Raw genomic sequence first — 20,440 nt, 5'->3', positions numbered from 1 at the left:
CAGTAGCCCGTAACATATAGCCCCCCCCCCCCCCCTCAAAGAACACAGCATGGGTGCACAGTGAATGCCTGGGGAAATAACTCTCTATAATTCACAGTGGACTTCCCACAGAAACCACATTTGGTCTTAAAAGATCACACCTCCAGACAGTCAGACATCAGTCTCCTCATTCCCTGTAAACATTTTACATACACAAAGTATCTGAAACTGGTCTTGTTTGCCTAGTATCATTCATAATGATATAATGGCACACTCTGATGACAACCGAATTCAATATTAATTTGTAACAATAAAATAATAAACTTCACCTAATGTTGGGAGACACGTCCTACCTTTGACATGTGGACCAATCACCCACTGTATGTATACTGTATTAGGCAACACCCCTGGGTTCACAAGAACCAATCAGTATCAATGTTCTAATATTATCACAATGTTTTGTTCTCTCTGGATATTTAAGGAAAGTGGTAAAAGATTTAGGCGGGATTCTGTACATTCAGAATGGAACCCCCATGATGCTGTCTTGACACAGCATCATGAATTTTATTTCATTTTGAGGAATCTGTATCCAGATCTTCATCATTTGCCAGGTATGCAATATTCTCATTTGATTGCATTTGTTTCTTTGTGTTTTAATTGGATTGTGAATTGATTTTGAATTATTATTTTCCTACCTATCTAATAAATTGTGTTTGAATTTATTCTGTGTTGCTACGAAAGTTATTGACATGACTAGTAAATTACAATTTATCCCTGTTACCGCAATGACTGAAATCAGGTTTCTAAGTTGCATAGTAAATTATGACACGATTATACAAAACTATCATTGGAGAAGACGGTCAGTTTGCTTTATGATAGCAGTCGCGAACCTCTGGATAGAAATAATTATTGTAATAATTAAGTTGCATCTCTAAGGGGAGTAAATAAAGCAGGGGTGCAGTTTGTGTTGAAAAGTGGTGGGGACAAAAGATCAGATGAAAAAACATTACAGCAGGACGGAAAAAATATTGAATGGCGGCACATCAAAAATGGGCATAGCGTAGGCCGGTCAACAACACGAAAATACTCAGCATAAAACCCTCAACAATGTCGACTGCACATGCAACAGTCCCTACAACACCAGATCAACCAAACAGTGCCAAAGCACCATACTGTAGAAAACAGCAGCACATTAAGTCAATAATTACAATGAAATTCATTACATATGTAAAACAAAACACACTATAAGCACACAACGCAACATATGTCACCCTGGACCACAAAACAGTCATACACTGCAAAAAATTATTTTCAAGAAAAAATGACCTAAGAAAATAAGTCTAGTTTTTAGACCAAAAATATCAAATTTAAGTGATTTTGTGCATAAAACAAGCAAAAAAGCTGCCAATGAGGTAAGCAAAAAATCTTGAACATTTTTCTTAAACTTAACACTAAATTAAAGAAAAATTTTAGAATTTTTTTTTTGCTTGTATTATGCAGAAAATAACACATTTTATATTTTTGGCGTATAAACTAGACTTATTCTCTTGGGCATTTTGCTTATCAAGAAAATACATCTTAATTTAAGAATGTTTTTGATATTTTTACTGAAAATAAGACAAAAATACTGAGATTTTTTTTCTGGAAAATCTGACTTTCTTACTTAGTATTTTTGTCTTGTTTTCAGTAGAAATATCAAAAAATTCTTACATCAAGATGTATTTTCTTGATGAGCAAAATGATGTAAGAAAATAAGTCTTTAATACTTAATTTAAGTGAATTTGTGCTTAAAACAAGCAAAAATATCTGCCAATGGGGTGAGAAAATTTTGCTGAAATTTGCTTAAATCTTAATTTTAGATTTTTCCCCACCCCATTGGCAGATATTTTTGCTTGTTTTTATCACAAATTCCTCAAAACAAAATCAGCCATTTCAAAATGTGGTGGGGAAATGTCCCCAGTGTAAATGACACCTATGAAATAATGTATGTTCAGAGATGAGCAAGCATAGGGCGGCCTTCTGAGCATATGGTCCATCCTCTTGAAGCGACCAAGCCTGGTTCGACTGTGATTGTGGACCCACATTATTATTAAATATTAATAAAATGTAAGGTGCATGAATCCAAAGTGATATTTAAGCAAATTGCTTGAGTAGGAGTGTGATATAGCTCTATATCATCACCGCTGTGATTAGGCCAGAGGCATACCTGGCAAATGATGAAGATCTGGTTACAGATTCCTCAAAATGAAATAAAATATGCTCCGAGAGCTATATTGCTTTTATACAACAGTTCGACGGCACACGTTTGAAAGGTAACACTTTCGGCTGCTTTGAATCTCATAATAATTCAATGGACGGAGTAGCCGTTTCTTTATATTAACGTTTTTTGGTCACAAAGTGTAGTTTTAAGATTAGTTCAGTCGAGAATATATATGTATTATATTTAAATCTGCAGTCGATTAGTAAAGATAGCGCCTGTTTGAACATTTGCTTAGTAAGTTTCGTTACGTGAGAGATCCAGAGCATGAGCGGACGTCAGTGTTCACTCGCCCCGCTGACCACCGCCCTCTCTGGGCTACATCTCTGACAGGGATTCCCTGGCTCTCATGTTGGCCTTGTCTGTGTTTGATGGTCAAAAATGAGATCAAATCAGCAGTATTTGGTGTCATGATCAAACTATTACTTTTAGTTAGTGATGCACCGATGTGAAAATTTTGGCCGATACCGATAACCAATATGACTCTTGTCTGTTATGGCCGATGCCGATATTTGCCGATGCCGATATAGAAAACAAATTTTTTATGATAATCAAATAAAGAGCTATTTTCCAAAACACTTTTTTTTACTTTTGTAATTTATTTCCAGAAATGACTGATTGGGCACCTTTACCCATGTGCAAAATGTCATCAATTAGCTGATTTCCCATATTCTTTGTAAGCTTCGGGATGCTTATTTTTTAAGTGGGTGATTAAATTGGTTGTATTGAACAATTTTGCCCGAACTCCCCCTCGCATCACCCGGCCCTCACTCTCATTGCATACAGCAGCAGGGGTGTCCAGACTTTTTTGTGTTGTGATCTACTTTTAAAATGATAAAGCCGACAAGTTCTACATGCTAAAAACACTTTAAATGCGTGGACTATACTGCATATATCTCTACATTGGATTTAGGGCTGTCACCATTACTCTATTTTTTTTAGGAGTTTCCTGGAGTACATGTCGAGTACTGTTTAAAATAGCGGAGATACGGTTTAGTGAAACAAACTAGAAGTAAAATGACAATAGTATTAGAAGCATATAAATCAGCACAACTCTGCCGCTCTCTCTCCCTCGCGCGCGCGCACACACACAGACACACAGACACAAACACACACTGGGTGCGTGCATCAGTGCCTGCAAGAATGCGATTGCATCCTGGTAAATTTCGGAAGTTTACACGACTGAGCTGCAGCGGGCAGGCATAAGATTTATAAAAACACATTTGAGAAGAAAAGCACAGCAACTCAAAAGACTTACGTGTTTCACAATTACTCTTGAAGGCATGGAGCAGCATGAGGATACACAGTTAACTTATGTGCGATCTACCGGCATTGCCTTTGCGATCACGATCGACGTATTGGACAACCCTGTCATACAGCATAGCGAGGATCCTTTTCAGACACTTTGAAGAACGACCAGGCAGATGACAGAACCTGCTTCAGCACACGTGTAACGTATGCGCTCGTGCAAAAACAAACATCCTCGCCCCCACACTCACATCTCCTACACACACGTCAAATACACAGGAATGATTATCGGCCTGTTCACATCGGCCCTATTTTGACATCGGAACGATGCCGATGTGCATGGGCGAGGCTAGCCACTTTTTAGGGGTGCTTCAGCACCCCTAAAAAGGAGCTCAGCACCCCTAAAACTTGGAGCAAGAAATTTATTTATTCTAAAATGTTCGTTCGTCTTTGACAAGGTTAAATAATGTCCAAAACATACTCCGTAGTTTGTGGTTTAAAATGTATATGTTAAGGTAGAAAATGAAAACCTCCCCGCTTAGCAAATGGTGTCATCCTCTTCTTTTACTTCTCTGTAGTCTGTACCATCGCTTAGCCCGAGCGCGAAACACACGCAGAGAGAGAATTAGTGATGGCCAAAGGAGGCTTCCTGAACCACTGAGGCTTTCCAGCCCATTGGTTCGCCAAAAGGTTCAGTTACCCGAAGCCTCATGAACAGTGTGCTCTCTAGTGACACCTGCTGTGGAAAGCAATGTATTGCACACAAATCTATTCATTCTGAGCAACCAAATTTTCATGGTGTGGGCTTTATCTATTGCCTGTGTATTAAATAAAGTATTTTACTCTGCTTGTGTTAACCTATGTACACACAACTCATACAAACACAACTTTGTGTTAAACTATTCAGTAGTTCTTTGGGTTATTGATAACCGTGAATGCCCCTAATGAGTGTTAATAAATTATTATGAGTGCAGTGCTGACTGGGAATGCAATAGTGCAGTGCTTATGGGACTGGAAGTGTGAAACAGCAAACTGCAACATGGAAAAGTGTTTACTGGTTTTTATTTAAAACAAAAGTTTTTTAACAGTATTTGGATTGAAGCGGTTTCTCTTTTTAGAAAGCTCCTCTCAAACCTTAGAAAACACCCTTTCACAGGGCACTGATGATGCTGGACAACATAAGACGGTCAGTGCCAGCTTTTACAAATTGGGATATTGGAGCTTCTGTTTGTTTCAATATCCCAATGGATCCTCAGTCCTAGTCTAGTCTTATAATAATAATAATAATAATAATAACAGCAATACTATATATAATAATAAAACTAATACTAATATAGGCTATATATATCATAATATATATATATATAGCAAAATAATTACGTGATATAGGTATTAGAACTAGATATATGCTAATTTACTCTAATGATCTACTTTCCTAGGCTATGTATAATTTACTCTAATATAATCGTCTAAACTAAGTGTAATATAATGTATAATACAGGCTATGATATATAATGATAACTATACTACAAACACACTACAAACTCGCCATACGTACAATCAACACCTCAACACCAATGCAATGTACTGCAAAACGCACAAGAGGCGCGAGTTTCGAAACATTTTTATCCGGAGGCGATACTCAGAGTGAAGCAATGACGTATTCAACAGAAAACGAGGCCTCGTTTGTCATCGTCACGTGATTTTCACGGAAACGATACAAGCCTCGAATCGGGGCTTCATCTGGAACGCCCCTTTTTGCTCGACACAAGCTCCGGAGCTTCGCTTCAGATGTCACATCACTAGAGAGAATCAGTTAAAAGTGTTGTGATGCAACTTTTTTGTTCAAATCTTACAAAATGTTTACGTTATGTTTATAATGAGCGAGTACATCACGAATCAATCTTTCAAGCCGTGTTTTTGTCTTATACTGAATCACCATGGTACACTTATAATAAGTGTTTATTTTCGGATTATTTTAGTCCGGCGGGTACCCGCGCGCTGCGGAGTAGTACAGTACCTGGGTGACTCGTCCATAGACTTAAACGGAGAGAAGTAGCGCCGGTTACAATGTTCTTCCGCAAGACGCATGCAATTTTGTGTGTTTCAGTGGGCAGTTGCATACAGTAGTGTGTCTCCGTTGTTAAAGTTATTGTATGATTTATCGTTAATTTGAGACTTATTTAACAATCGGGAGTCATGTAAACATGACATCACGTGCGTCTTTTCTGGTCAGTCGTCATGAAAACATGGCGTTTGGAACAGAGTGAAAACAAACTACATATCACTATACCACCAGTACCGGTAAGTTATGTGTGAAATCACCAACTGTCTGACTATCAAACTAGACAATAAATATTTTTTTAGTTTATCACATGTAGATTAATATGAAGGGGATAACGTTTTTAACCCTTAGTGCAGGAGTCACAAGTGTTTTGTTTTAGACATATAGTAAAGGTAATGGTTAAATTAAAGGACTGTTAAAAGAAAAGCTGCAAATTAAACTATAAATGAACCTACCATATGTTGTAGGCATAACAGTTATAAATTAGGAGATTTGTCATTTTGACAAAGGCTTAAAACGACACACTGTATATCCACATAAAACCATACTCACAATGCTGCTGTGTCCCACCTTTTGTCCTGATACTTTAATATGGCATTAATGGCAAAAAAGTGCTAGCTCGCCACTAATTAGAAATAAAAAGGTTGGCAAAAAAATGCATCTCAAAATTTATCAGATTGATGCTTTAAAATATGTAAAAAAAATTCTAAGGGGGAGCATGCTCCCGGACCCTAGAGGGGTAATTTTCTTCTCATCTTTTTCACCCCTGACCCGTTTTCATGCCTGAAGGGTCTCCAAAAAAATCTGGATTTTGGAGTTAGTTGAACCAATGTTAAAATGATAGTTATTTTACAATAGACATATTATTGGTTTCTGTAGGAAAAAAGAGTGGGTGGTGGCAGCGGAGCTCATTGGGTGCTCAGCACCCCTAAAGCTCTAACCCTAGAATCGCCTCTGCCGATGTGTAAAAAAATTGACCAAATCGGCCGATGATATTTCGGCGGGCGATATTTCGTGCACCACTACTTTTAGTGTCTTTTGTGTTGTTATTGTTTTGGCGCGAGGTAAAAGTTCATAAAACTATACTTATATAATGTTACTATTGCTTTCCCATTTATTCTTAACGCGATACGAGCACTCGATTATTATTAGACTTTGTTCTGGTCAGTACTATATAAAACTGTTTTTTATAAGTGTCAGAGAGATGTTTTTGCATGCTGCTTATAAATATATCAATGGCGATATCTCATAACGTGTTTTAATAATCACGTCACGATAAAGTAAATGATCAATGTCCACATTTAAAAGCTGCGGTGCTTACCTGCAGTTCCACAGTGTTTTCGCATTCTGAGAAGAGAGATCGCTCCAGAAAAAAATATTGTTTACAGTCCTCTTTCCAAGTGTTAATCGTCCACACGATGTGACAAGACATTACTCCCATTAAGTTTAACGTAACATCCAAGATCTTTGACGGAATAATAACTTCCGGTTGGGGATTCACAGACTGATTTATGAGCTAGTGAAATGAGACACACGGAGAGTGTTTAAAAACGCGTCTGTGTTTGTCCGTGTGTGCGTACAGTTTTTCCATTCAGAGATGAGCCTGTTTAAAGGACCTCCATTCACTAGGTGGCGGAATGATACGAAAGGTGGAACGGTTACTGTGCTGTTATCAGTAGAATATCGCATAGCTCTTAGCCAATCAGATTCGAGAACCAGAAAGAACTGTTGTATAAATATATATATCATATATATTCTGCAAGCACTCATTTCTCCATAATGATGTAATTTATTTTTTAATAACATATTGTCACTGTCGGGCAAAGACACTCTCTGGATACCAAGACCATGTCTGTGGGTTCAAGAATAACAAAATATTGGCCATTTGAAACTCGAAAGTCATCACTCAATTTTGTCCCATTGTTTTCCATTTTACGGGTGATAAAACTCCTGTGCGCGTCGTTCACATTCATTGAAATTTCGTTCACTTGTAGTTTAGCAAGTATGTATAATACAATTTCAATAATGTTTTTACACTGCACATCGTCTTAGGAAATCCGAAGTTAAATTTGTTGAGGGGAACCAAGCTGACAGCCGCGACAGCGGAGATTGTCACCTACCTGCAAAAGGGTATTGGAAAAAGCTTGCATCTGAAGTTAATTCTAAAATGTAATTAATTGTACATGGTTTAGCTGCTAAGTTTTGAAGAAATTAAAAACCACCCACCCCCAGGTCTGCCAATTCTTTGCCAACCCCCAATGCTAATCGATCACCTCTCAGGGAATCAAAAGAAAACCGTTTTCTCCAGTTTTCACCAGCGTGTTGGGTTTTAATTCCAACCCTTGCATGCAGTTCCTTTGTTAAAATGCAATTTATGCAAATCTACTACATACGTTGTATGTTATTTTAAATTAAATATAACTTATAAAATTAAGTGGATATCGGGTAACTTAATTTGACATATGTTGATATAACCTGGGCTCTCAAGTCCCACGCATTCACCATGAGACACACGCATTTCTGTCAGTTCACACGCTCACACACCAAACCTTGTAAGCTTTTTTTCACGCTGAGAAGTAAAATAGAACTTTTCCTGCTATACAATTAATAAAGGAGGTGCTGGTACATACAGAGCATTTCTGTCGAGTTTAGCAGTAAATTTTTTAGGTGTGGCCAACTTTACGCAGCACCGCAAGAGCCGATAAGCAGATGACATCAGAGTACCGCGAGAATTAAAGCAGAGGAAGTTGGTTTTAAATCGCTCTCGCGGTACTCTGATGTCATCCACTCATGTTTGAGTCTGTATCAGATGAAAATACAGATTTTGAGGAACAACTTATTGTCTGGAGATTGTCAATGGACGTTTCTGAGTGGTAAGTTTGTTTTTTCAGTATGGACCTGCCAAATGCATAAAATAAAAATGTATTAATATTGTAATGTCTTTACTGTAATATTGTAAAGGTTTTTTGTAAAAAAAAATCATACTTTAATCATAACTCTTAAATTTGTCCTTCTCTTTAACATAGCCAAATAGAAATTATGGTTGCTACCTGTATTTGTGGTCACACGGCAAAAAAATGTATGGTTGCCTTGATAAAGGGGGTGGGTCAACTTACCCACTGGCTCACTTTGCCCCACTCTCCCCTACTTGGTATTGAGAAATGGCCATTGTTTACAGAAGCCGGAGCGCGAGCTACAAACTACAGAGCGAGTGCGCGGGTGCACAATGGTGAAAGAGCAACACACGATGTAAATAACTACACCAGTGCTCGCAGTACAGACACTTTATATGGTCATGACTTGCACATTGTGTGTTGCTTTAGTTTAATATAAAGTGCTCATTTGGTTTGGTGTATTTTGAGTGTGGCAGTCATTATATTAGCCCCAATCAATCACAAATCATCACTTCTCCTATTTCTTAGTAGGTGAACTGAATCAAATCTGCTGTCATCTGCAGTTATACATTTTACAAAACCAGTATTCATTAGATTTTAAGAACTTTTTTGCCTCTTTTAAAACTGTAAATCTAAATAAAAAGATATAATATGCCGAATGAGCAAGTAATCATATGTTTTCTTGTTCACTCCACGGGTTTAAATGCCGTTTATTTCTAAAGAATAATGTTTAAACTTTATTGGTGGTGGTTTAGAATAATTAATATTGCAGAATAATTTATATTGCTTTTTAGTGATAAATGTATCATATTGTTATTCTTAATATAAAAGAATACTAATATATTTTTTACAACATTTTTAACTTTAAAACATACATATAAAGATGCTTAGTACAATAGCTTTGCTTCTGACAACAATTTTCTGTAATAAATCAGTAAATCAATCACAAAATGTGTTGACAGTGGCGAATAAAATGCTTGTCAATTCAAACAAAGGAGTATAAAACCGCTTTAATTAACAATATCTGAACTGTGCTCTTTTGCATACCTCTACTTTTCTCATGTCTTTCTTTATACCACCTTTTATCTCTTTAAAATATTGCTACTTTTAGAAATAATTTGTTTGCATTTTTTGTATACTGCACACTTTATTTGCATCAACTATACCCATAATAACATTTTCTACGTTTTTCTTTCAATAAAGATAAACAAATTTATTATTGGCTCAACTTTAAATGAAACTTTTTTTCATTTATAAATTAGATTTTATATAAATACGTTTTGAAAAGCGTTGAATGCGAATGTCTGAGATACATGGAAGGAGACGCGGCGTGTTTGTCTATATAGCCACATGTTATTAAATTGATTATTTTACTCACACATTTCACAAAGTACAAATTTTAGTTGTAAATATGCATAAACTCAACACTTCTGAGGTGTTTTCCGTCCGTAAAAGGCGCAGTTTCTCTGTTCGCTCTTTTATTAGATGTAGTATACGCCTATAATATATGTAAATTTTAAATTAAAATGTCTGTTCTATTTCTAATAATTTATTTTGGTTTGACCAACAAAAAAATACATAAGTGACATTAGGAGATTTTATTAAGTTAATTAATAATTTTTTATATAAATACGTTTTGAAAAGTGTTGAATGCGAATGTGTGAGATAAGATACCTGAAAGGAGACGGGGCGTGTTTGTCTACACAGCCACATGTTATTAAATTAATTATTTTACACACACATTTCACAAAGTACATATTGTAAGTGTAAATATTCATAAACTCAACACTTCAGAGGTGTTTTTTGTCCGTAAAAGGCGCAGTTTCTCTGTTCGCTATTTTATTAGATACATATAAAGTAAATTTTAAATAAAAATGTTGGTAACGCTTTATATTACAGCCCGAAAAGTACTGGGTAAGTACAGCGAATTTACAGCGTATGTTTCTGTAATTATAGTTTACTTATGAAGTAAGTACGTGTAATTATTATGGAACAATTTATAATATTTGGGGAATAAAGGGGTAACAACCAGGAAAAATACAAAAAATATATGCAGTAAAGTACTGCGTAAGTACAGCGAATTTACAGCATTCATTTCTGTAACTATAGTGTACTTATAAAGTACATACATGTCATTTTAAGGGAACAATTTATAATATTTTTGGAACAAAGGGGTAACAAGTGCCACTTTAATTTACAGCCCACAGATGTTGTATTTACTCTTTAACTATGTGAAACAAAGGGGTAACAAGTGCCACTTTAATTTACAGCCTGCAGATGTAGTATTTACTCTGTAACTACGTGAAACAAGGGGGTAACAAGTGCCACTTTAATTTACAGCCCGCAGATTCTGTACTTACTCTGTAACTACATGAAACAAGGGGGTAAAAAATTTTGACTTAGACTGTAACAACACAAAACAGTAACTACAGAAAATACACTCTTAGAAAGGATGTGTTAATTTTTTACACATCTTTGTGTGTTAAGTTTTTAACACATTATGTGTAATTTTAACACATTATATATCATTTTGTGTTGATTTTGTGTTAAAATATAACAAAAGTTGTGTTAAAATATAACACAAGTTGTGTTAAAAGTAACACAAAATGTGTTGTTTCCATAATAACAAAGAGATGGGTGGATTTTGGGACAACGCATTTAGTGTGTCGTCCCAGAATCAACACTAATGTGTTGTTTTGCTTGCTTTGTTTTCACCAAAGTTGCCTTGCCTATTTTTAATTTTGCTTGATGACCCAACAAATTCCTGTACTCTTTTTCTTTCTTAAGGTAAGTAACCTTTATTGAAAATTCTAAATAAATTGTATCGTACTAATAAATAGCATAAACACATTAACTGAATTTTAAGTTTTGTTTAGTAATCTAAAATACTTACTGAATATATTATTTGTATTTTTCCTGGTTGTTACCCCTTTGTTCCCCAAATATTATAAATTGTTCCCTTATAATTACACGTACGTACTTCATAAGTATACTATAATTACAGAAACATACGCTGTAAATTTGCTGTACTTACGCAGTACTTTGTTTTGCCTCAAAATGCACACAAGTAATGTTTTAGGCATGTTTGTTAAAGCTAGTTATATTTCCTAATTAAACTAAGGTCTAGTCCTGGCTTAAGCCAGAGATGGGTACTCGAGTTTGAGACTCGGACTCGAGTGCGACACACAGTGACTTCAGACTCGACTTGAGACTCGTCCTCAAAGACTTCAGACTCGACTCAGACTCGAGCCGCGCGACTCGTGAACAATGTTTATTTTTAGGAAACATCTGATGAGCTTGCTGTCATACCCCTCCCTCCGTTACCAACAACCTGCCCACGACGTAATACGACGTATCTGCGAACATACATGTCGACTGCACCAGCCGCTGCTGTGCCATTCATCTGACCCCTCGTTCAGCCAGCCAGCGATGTTATCGCTGTGTGTCGCTCTTCTCTTTCAATGAGGCGTTTCTAAATCTGCTTGTCATAAACAAATGAGTACCATCCACGCCAGTAACTGACGAGAGAAGGATGACGTGAACTCCACTGCTCCGTTCTCATTGGTAGTCGCTCCCGAAATTCGCTCAAGATTTGCATAAAGTTCAACTTTTCTTAACTTTCTTGCATCGCTGGACACGCCCATACGGTCGCCAACGGTCACTTTCGCTCGTGTCGCCGGAGGTCGACTGCTGCATCTTCTTCCTGAAGACCTGTTTGGAATTCGCCCTCTGCCTGTGTTTGAGCACGCTTTAAGTGCCCTCAGTAGTGCACACACAGAGAGAAGTGTTTCAAAAGTTAAGCCGACATAAAATCTTTCTTTTCTTGACAGGGCACATACACACAAAATTATCTCACAGTATTCTTTTTCTAATAAAAACATTTTTGTTTATGTCTTAAGAAACCAGTCAGAAACCAGTCTGGGCTTATTTGTTCTTAAAGAGACAGTAACCTCAATTAACCTACTTAAGTCTGTGTCATTTATGTTAATCAAACAACCCAAGACAAACAGAAAATCGCTTCTATTGCTCTAATAATAATAATAATAATAATAATATTTAATTTGTAAAATAAAGACAGTGTTATTATCCATTTAATTTCATTTTTGTACCTTATGCTAATTTTAGACCTTACTTAATGTGCAACTTTGTTCTTTTTTATAAATGTTTGTAATTTCTTTATTTGTTATTAGAGGTTTATTTGTTACAACGAGACTTGAGACTTGACTTGGACTCAAGCTCAAAGACTTCAGACTTGACTTGGGCTCAAGCTCAAAGACTTCAGACTTGACTCGGACTCGAGCTCAGAGACTTGTGAGCATCTCTGGCTTAAGCTAATCTCCGTCAGGGAAACCACCCCTAAGTGTAGCCACAATGTAGTGAAATAAGAGACATGAGTGTAACCATTGTGTTTTTCGGGGTGAAGCGCCTTCAAATGCTATATTAAGTTACTTGTTTTAAAGTTATTAATACTTGTGCAACCCATCGGAAATGCAGCATGGCATTTGAGACATGTCAAGTTTTATTCGTCTGAAATACTAACAAACAGCAGACATATAAGCCGCTCTAAGTAAACAGTGGTTGCGTCACACGTGTGGTAACTTCCTGGGGTTTGCATTCAGAGCAGCGAAGAAGAGATAAGTTTCGCTTTGCAGCGGTAGCTTTAGCATTAGCTATAACTAGGTTTAATAAGAAAATGGTATCGGATCGGTACATGGGTTCAAGCACTCACCGTTTCCGATTCCAGAATTTTTTGTGGTATCGGCCGCATTTCCGACACTGTATCGGAATCGGAACAACTATAATATGACAACTTCTGTCAATCTGCTAAAAAAAAAATTAAACAGCTGCACAACCCCCTGTAGGGACTTCATGTTTGTTCCCGGCAAAAAGCCATAGATGTCACACGTTCCACTTCAATTCATTTCCCACATATTAAACAAGTTTCAGAAAATGAAGCAAATTAAGCATAGCAACTACTGAAATTATGACAAAATGAAATTAGGTTCACAATATCTTTTTAACTTTTTTGTAAAGACATCTGAAGAAAGCTTTTTATGTCTTTATTGTACATAAAGGGAAGAGGTTCAGTTTCACTGTGTATAGAACACTGCAACAACATCAAAGAATACACAGAGGATTTCTTACAGTCAAGGAACAGTTCACTCTGTAATTAAAATCCTAGATATTAATAGATATGTCAATAGATAATAAAACATAGCATGAACCTAGCTTAATCTAAATTAAGCAAGGGGGAAAATTCCAGGTCTGAAAAGCAATAGGACAAATGAAAATTTAGACCGATTCACAGGACCTTATTCACAAAAAGCATAACATGTCTTCTAACTCTCTTTGCTTAGGTTATGACAGTTCATGGGAGTAATTTGTTTATACATTCGTTCACACATTCTTATGCGCGTGCCATTTGCTTTAATGTGTTCATGAGAAAGAGCAAATCTTGTAAATTCTCACGTGACGTGAACATACCTAGCTCAACTTTACAACAAATACAGGCTACCAGTTTCGTCTGAATGACTTTTTAAAAACATCCTTGATTTTCATTGCATATTAAGAATATCTTTGCAATGAAATCTTTCTTTAATATTTTCCAAATATTAAAGAAGGTTATAAAGGTTTAATATAACATAAAAGTAAATGATCACACGATTTTAGTTTAGTAGCATTTTACTTCTAACCGTTAACTACTAACTGATACGGAACTCAGTAGAGATCTGATTCTGAACTCCAAAAATCTTCTCTTCCAAGGTATTCTGCACAGCACATAGTCTCAGGAACATGCAATTCCTTTTCTATACAAAATATAAACGTAAAAATAAAGAAGCATTGGGAAAAATATGGCTAGTTAAAGGCGAATCTTTGTGATGTCACTTCTTAGCCTCTTTTACAGAGTAATTCTGGTAAATTACCATGAATTTACCAGAATGAATTTACCAGTAAATACAAAAATGTGATGTTCACACATGCAGTGACGTTCCATCTTTTAACCAGTAAGACATCATTCACACATCAGTATCAAAATACCGGTAAACTCGGAGAGAAAGCGTAAGTTACCTGCGGCGTGTGGTCGGCGAGCTCAGTGTCGTACTTGTAAACAATGCCGGGTTATGACTTAATATCCACGCTACGTATTTTGGTGTTTTCACATCTGTGGCAAACGCTGATGGTTGCGAAGTTGCTCGTGACCAAACAACATTGCGTAACAACTGGTAATCTTACAACCTGTCTTAAATTGGGAGCACTGATTTACCGGAAAGGTTCTGCTCACACATGACCTGTTAACTGCAATTTACCAGTAAATTACGAGTAAAGACTGTATGTGTAAAAGGGACTCTTGTTGACATTCAAAGTGTTGTCAATCAAAAAATAGCGTAGCTAACTCACTGTGAAGGTATATTTGGTGCAAAACAACTGCACACCTTTGACAGTGGAATTTGTATTTGTAGAAATTATCCACACATGTATATCAGGAAATTTGAAGTCACAGATGAAGAGTTTCAAACTTGTAAAAAAATTTCTTTCCCTCAAATACAACACAACAGTTACACCTTCACAAATCCTTCAGTGCAGCACAAATCCCATTTTACAAATCACAGATTAAGAAACTCATAAGCTCACATTTTTTGCTACAAATGCTGCAGTAAATATGGTGCACAACCTACTTGAACGCATCAAAATATGCGAAGTCACATACAAATTTTGTACATTCGCAAACCAGTATGTGCATCTGTGCGATGAGAGTTGCATGTGTGTAAAATTTGTAAAATATATTTACAAATAATTGGCAATTTTATAGCACAAACACATGTACATAACTACAACTGCTTGAATCTGCTGCTACGAGTTTCAAACACTCTTTTTCGTGTGCTCTTTTTCTCTCTCACTTTACATTTGCAAAAACATCAAATCTAATGGTAGCATGGTGGCCTAAAGGTACATTCACATTAAAATCGACTTTGTCGCTGTGTGTCGCTCGTCTCTTTCAAAAGAGGCGTTTCTATATCTAGTTGTCATAAACAAATGAGAAACGTCCGCTCCAGTAAAGACTGTCGCTCATAATTTGCATAAAGTTAAACGTTAAACGAAAAGGCAGTTCAACATTGAAAACATGAATTCAAAGCTCCAGCACATAAATCATATAGGATATTAAGCAGTTTTGTCACACTTTAATTATTGTTATTAAGTATATTAAAGCAATAAACCCCGAGAAGCAGTGGGTTACCAGTGCATTTTATAACAGCTAAGGGGCGTTGTTAGGCACGACGCGAAGCGGAGTGCCTAAACCCCCTTAGCTGTTATAAAATGCACTGGTAACCCAACGCTTCGAGGGGTTTATTGCGTTTATAAAACGGTTACTTCATATGCATAACGTTAGCGGGATTTTATAAAATAAAACCCAAAAAAGTTGTAATTATATTAGTACAAATATTACTCTTCCGCCAAACAAAGTAGTTCCTCAGAATCAAGTGTGACTGAAACAGAGCGCAGTTCCCAACCAACACAGACACAGCAAAGACACAATGAAAATATGATTTAAGACTGGTGTTTATTTTATAAATCACCATTCATCTAATTTATACATTAACATTTATATCGTGCAACTGTTGAAGTGATGATCAAATATGCTTGGAAGCATGCTGAACTCTTTCCCCGTCAGCGTTTTTTTTTTTTTTTAAGTTGCCACCCAGTTTTAGTTTAATGCCTTCCAGAAAATTATCTTCTTTATATAAACATAAAATATCAAATGAAAGAACAGACCATCCGCTTTGAAACAAAAACAAACAAAAAAACATTTCATCCTACCTTCATTTGATCTCTTATCACCTCTCAAATTTTTTTATTAAAAGCGGAGATAATTCCATTTTTGTGAAGAACTTTAGTAAGAGATCAGATTCAGACGGAGCCATGAACAGTACTACACGGTGTTTTCAGTGAATGCGTCAGTGTTTAAGTTGGGTAAGATCGCCACCCAGTGGATAATAGCGGACGTATGAACTTGAGTTATAAAATCCTCAGACAACGTTTTCTCTTTATCGACGAGATGACTCAACAACATTTATTGAAATTCATCTGTATATCGCCATTAATTGTGCAATTGTAGACAAATTAAAAATATGATTTAAGACTGTGGTGTTTATTTTCATAAATCAATACGCAGTAACAGTGGCGCAGTGATACTTATGTAATGTGGTCTGAACCATGAGGTTACCGGTGTATTTTATCACGGCTTAGAACGCGTTTCAACCAATCAGAATAAAGAACCAGAACTGCCTGTTTTATAATTTACATTATAATCACTTCTCTTAGTTGATACTAATCTATAGCACATCATAATTATAATATTTTGTTAAAACCATATAAATTGTGTCCCCCCCAGTGCCCCCTTTTAGGTTTGGGCCACTGCCCATCAAAATGTCTTTGCATGGCCCTGTTTACCACAATGACATGTTATCAAATAAATAATCGCTTTTATTTTACAACGTATTTAATGGGAATTGATTTACACATGTGGGTATTTAAACGATACACATTACTACATTGATTGAACCACGCTGATTATTTAATTTCCCTCTCAGATCGATGTTAAAGTGGTTTCTGTTGGTATAGATGGAGAAGAGAGGTCTGATCTAACTAATTTTTCTCGTAGATTACATCCACATCTAAATACTGTACCACAAGGGGAGAATCATGAAGATGTGTACGTTTTTCATCAGATTGTAAAATGTGCCAATGTTGGTTGATTATCTTTCTAATTGGTTTAATACACGTTTGGTATATTAAGTAGTAAACATCACTGAAAATTATTTGTAATATTTATCTTTTTTATCTGCAACCAATCTGAGCAGGGCTGAGCCCGATTTTTGTTCCACAGCTTGTATTTGTTTGGGGGTGTTTCCTAAAGATTTTTCCATATCATTAAGATTCTTAATAAAATCATTTGGTCCCTTATATATTCTTCTTATATATTACATTTGACTGTAAGGAAGACTTTTGTTCAATGTTACGGATGATAACTGTCACAGGAAGGCAAGACATGGCAAGATGAGTGGATCCAAGTGCAGTTTTTGAGTGTATTAAATGATCTAAACAAGGTACAGGAGCACAGGCAAGAACAATAACACATGACAGGAAACAACCAACATTGTCACGGTAGGAAATCCAATGTTTCCTCTGTGTCATGTTTTGTGTTTGTACTCACGTTGTCTCCATGTGCTCGTTTGATTAAGTGTTGTCACCTGTGCGCTGATTGCCTCGCTCCAGCTGATCCTCATCTACACTCAGCTACATAAACTCACTCATCTCTCTCCCTGTTGTCAGATCCTCATTCATGTTCCAGCCACACCACTTGGATTATCGTCTCTCGTCTTCGTGTGTTTGGATTAGTGTTTCGTGTTGTCGTCTCCGTGTGAGTGTTCTGGTCTGTTCCTGGTTTCATCCATTGGCCATCATCACACTCTTCACCGACTTCACTTATCAACACTTCTCATGCCACCGTAGACCTTCGATCACCATTGCCAACATTCTGGACTCAGTTATTATTTCATTATCATCATTGTATTTATCATCATTTTTCAATAAACCTTTTCTGATTGCCTGCACTTGCTTCCTCCTCTCTATCGAGTCGTAACAAACATAAAACAACGGCTGACAAACAGGCAGTCATCAGGCAGCGTAATTAAACGTGACAAGAACCAATGACAGAACAGAAACAATTAATTACTATGGAAAAAGATGGGCAGTGGGTGGAGTATGAATTAATGTCCATGGCAACACAAAGGGGGCGGGGCAACAAAGGAACAAGATGGAAAGCATGTGCACTAGAAATAGGGCAGACACAGACACAGACAGGACTCATGACCTTGGCCGTACCCACCATTGAGTTCCCAGATGTCCGTCCTCTGTCATTTTTTGACGCTTGTCTTATTTGGCTCCACGCTCAGCACTTTGGCTTATTTGGCTTCTTGCGACGCAGCGCAGACTGATCGGCATACTAGGGTATACTAGGGACGTCCGCGTATGCGCGCCATCGGCATGACAGAATTTTTGTGTACAACAGCGCATGCGTGTGAAAATGTTGAGACAGCAGACCTGCCAACCTGTACGCATTTTGCGTAGCAGGTACTCATTTTGACCTCAAAGTACGGTGGTACGATTTGTCACTAAACTACGCAAAAACCTGATGACGCCCTTTGCCGCGCGAAGTACTCAAAAGAAGCAACAGAAAAAAAATATGTCCAATCATAGCACTGGGCTCATCCACCACATAGAAAGTGGGGATGATTGACAAGTCGTATGGCCAATCAGTAACAAGAGTCTGCTATCGATGGAATCACAAAATCCAGCGTGATGATCTCCTTCCTCCGCTCCACCCGCAGTTTCTGACCATCTTTTTCAACGGAGAGTCAAGACGTCTGACCCGCTAAGGTAAACTGGTCAGGGTGGATGTGCAAATAATGAAATAATGCATTAGCTTAATCCTTTGAAGTCGACGGTCGCGCGGGCTCCGTTTCATAACGTGCACTTGACTGCAAGATGCGCTAACATTACTTCTGATTTGTAAATGAGCATCATTTATAATTGAGCGCTTACGAAAAAGTACAATGATTTTACCATGGGGAGAGCATCGAGTTTTAGTCAAATAAAAACGGAAAGTTGACTCTCAGTGAAGGGAATCCACCTGACATCCGAGTGAAGCAGATTAAATGCGTTCTGAAATAACGCGCTCTTGATAATTGTCAATAAAATAAAAGGTCATATACAAACCACATCAAATAAAGTTTTATAAATGGAGAATATCTCGTGTCTTGAGCGCCCACGTGATAGGTGCCTATGCCTTTCTGTACTGCACTGTAAACAAAGCTACAATAAATTACAGACAGACATACAGTTACAATAAATTACAGACAGACATACAGTTAACAGCACTACTGTCACAGTTATGGTTGAATTTAAAGCTCTAAAATACTGTCTTAAAGGTATAGTTAACTTAAAACATGTAATTCAGTCATAGTTTACATAACAGAACAGACCATCCAAACATTTATGAGTTTCTTTATTGTGTGATACACAAGTTATTTTAAAGAGTGTTGATAACCACAGTGTCTGGTGCCCACTCCATTGTATTTTTTGCTAGTCAGGGAAAAACAAAAACAAAAATTTTTGTGTGTGTTTCACTCAAGAAAGAAATCATGAAGGTTAGACACAATATGAGGTTGAGTAAATGATAACAGAATGTCATTTGTGGGTTAACCTCCCACAAATCTCCCACTATTTAACAGTAATATCACTTTTAACAGTGTTTGTGCAGACATGCTAAACTTTGGAAAATACAGTATTTAACATTAATAATGTTATTAAATCACCATGTATGGCAAATTTAGTTAAACATGATTTTATTCACATTTATAATTATTTTTAAAGCAGATTATGGCAGGATGGCGAAAAAGTGAGTGCAATGTGCAGCATGTTACCTTGAAAGTTACCAAGAGGTGTGTGTGCGTGCATGTGCGCGTGCATGTGTTAAATTATATGTTAAAAACCCGTGTTCTGTCCTTTCGGCCGATGCTACTGTACTCAAAAAAAATTCCAAGGTTGGCAGGTCTGAGACAGGACACTACACCACAAACAATTACACAAAGGCAATGGACAGCATTTGCACACACACCATCGTTTTTTCTTCATTTATTTTCACTTTTTCCAAGAACAGAAAGCCGTGGAGCATTTTTGTAACCATATTGTTTGATTTCTGTACTTTGTTTTCTTGTTGTTTGTTCTAAACTTAGTTTGTTCTAAACTTAATTTTTTTAATATACTGTAAATGTTGGAAATCAGTGCAGCCCTGACCTCCTGGTAGAGTACACAATTGAATAAGAAATCATTAATGAACTTATATGGATGGTTTGAGATTTATGGAACTTATATTTTGTTTACTAATGAATCATTGGAATATTGTATGTGATTACCTTAATCTGTGTATAATTA

At 36.7% G+C, this 20,440-nt stretch overlaps 1 protein-coding gene across 1 annotated transcript in view; it reads right to left on the bottom strand.

Annotated features, from left to right (window-relative positions):
- The window catches only part of LOC135758157 (haloacid dehalogenase-like hydrolase domain-containing 5), a 127,267-nt gene that overhangs the window by 33,876 nt on the left and 72,951 nt on the right, over positions 1-20,440 (bottom strand). The window lies entirely within an intron of this gene.

This window comes from Paramisgurnus dabryanus, chromosome 14 (assembly GCF_030506205.2).
Source record: "Paramisgurnus dabryanus chromosome 14, PD_genome_1.1, whole genome shotgun sequence".
NCBI classification, from domain to species: domain Eukaryota; kingdom Metazoa; phylum Chordata; class Actinopteri; order Cypriniformes; family Cobitidae; genus Paramisgurnus; species Paramisgurnus dabryanus.
Note: the sequence above shows the minus strand (reverse complement) of the source record. Positions and strands in the feature narration are given on the sequence as shown.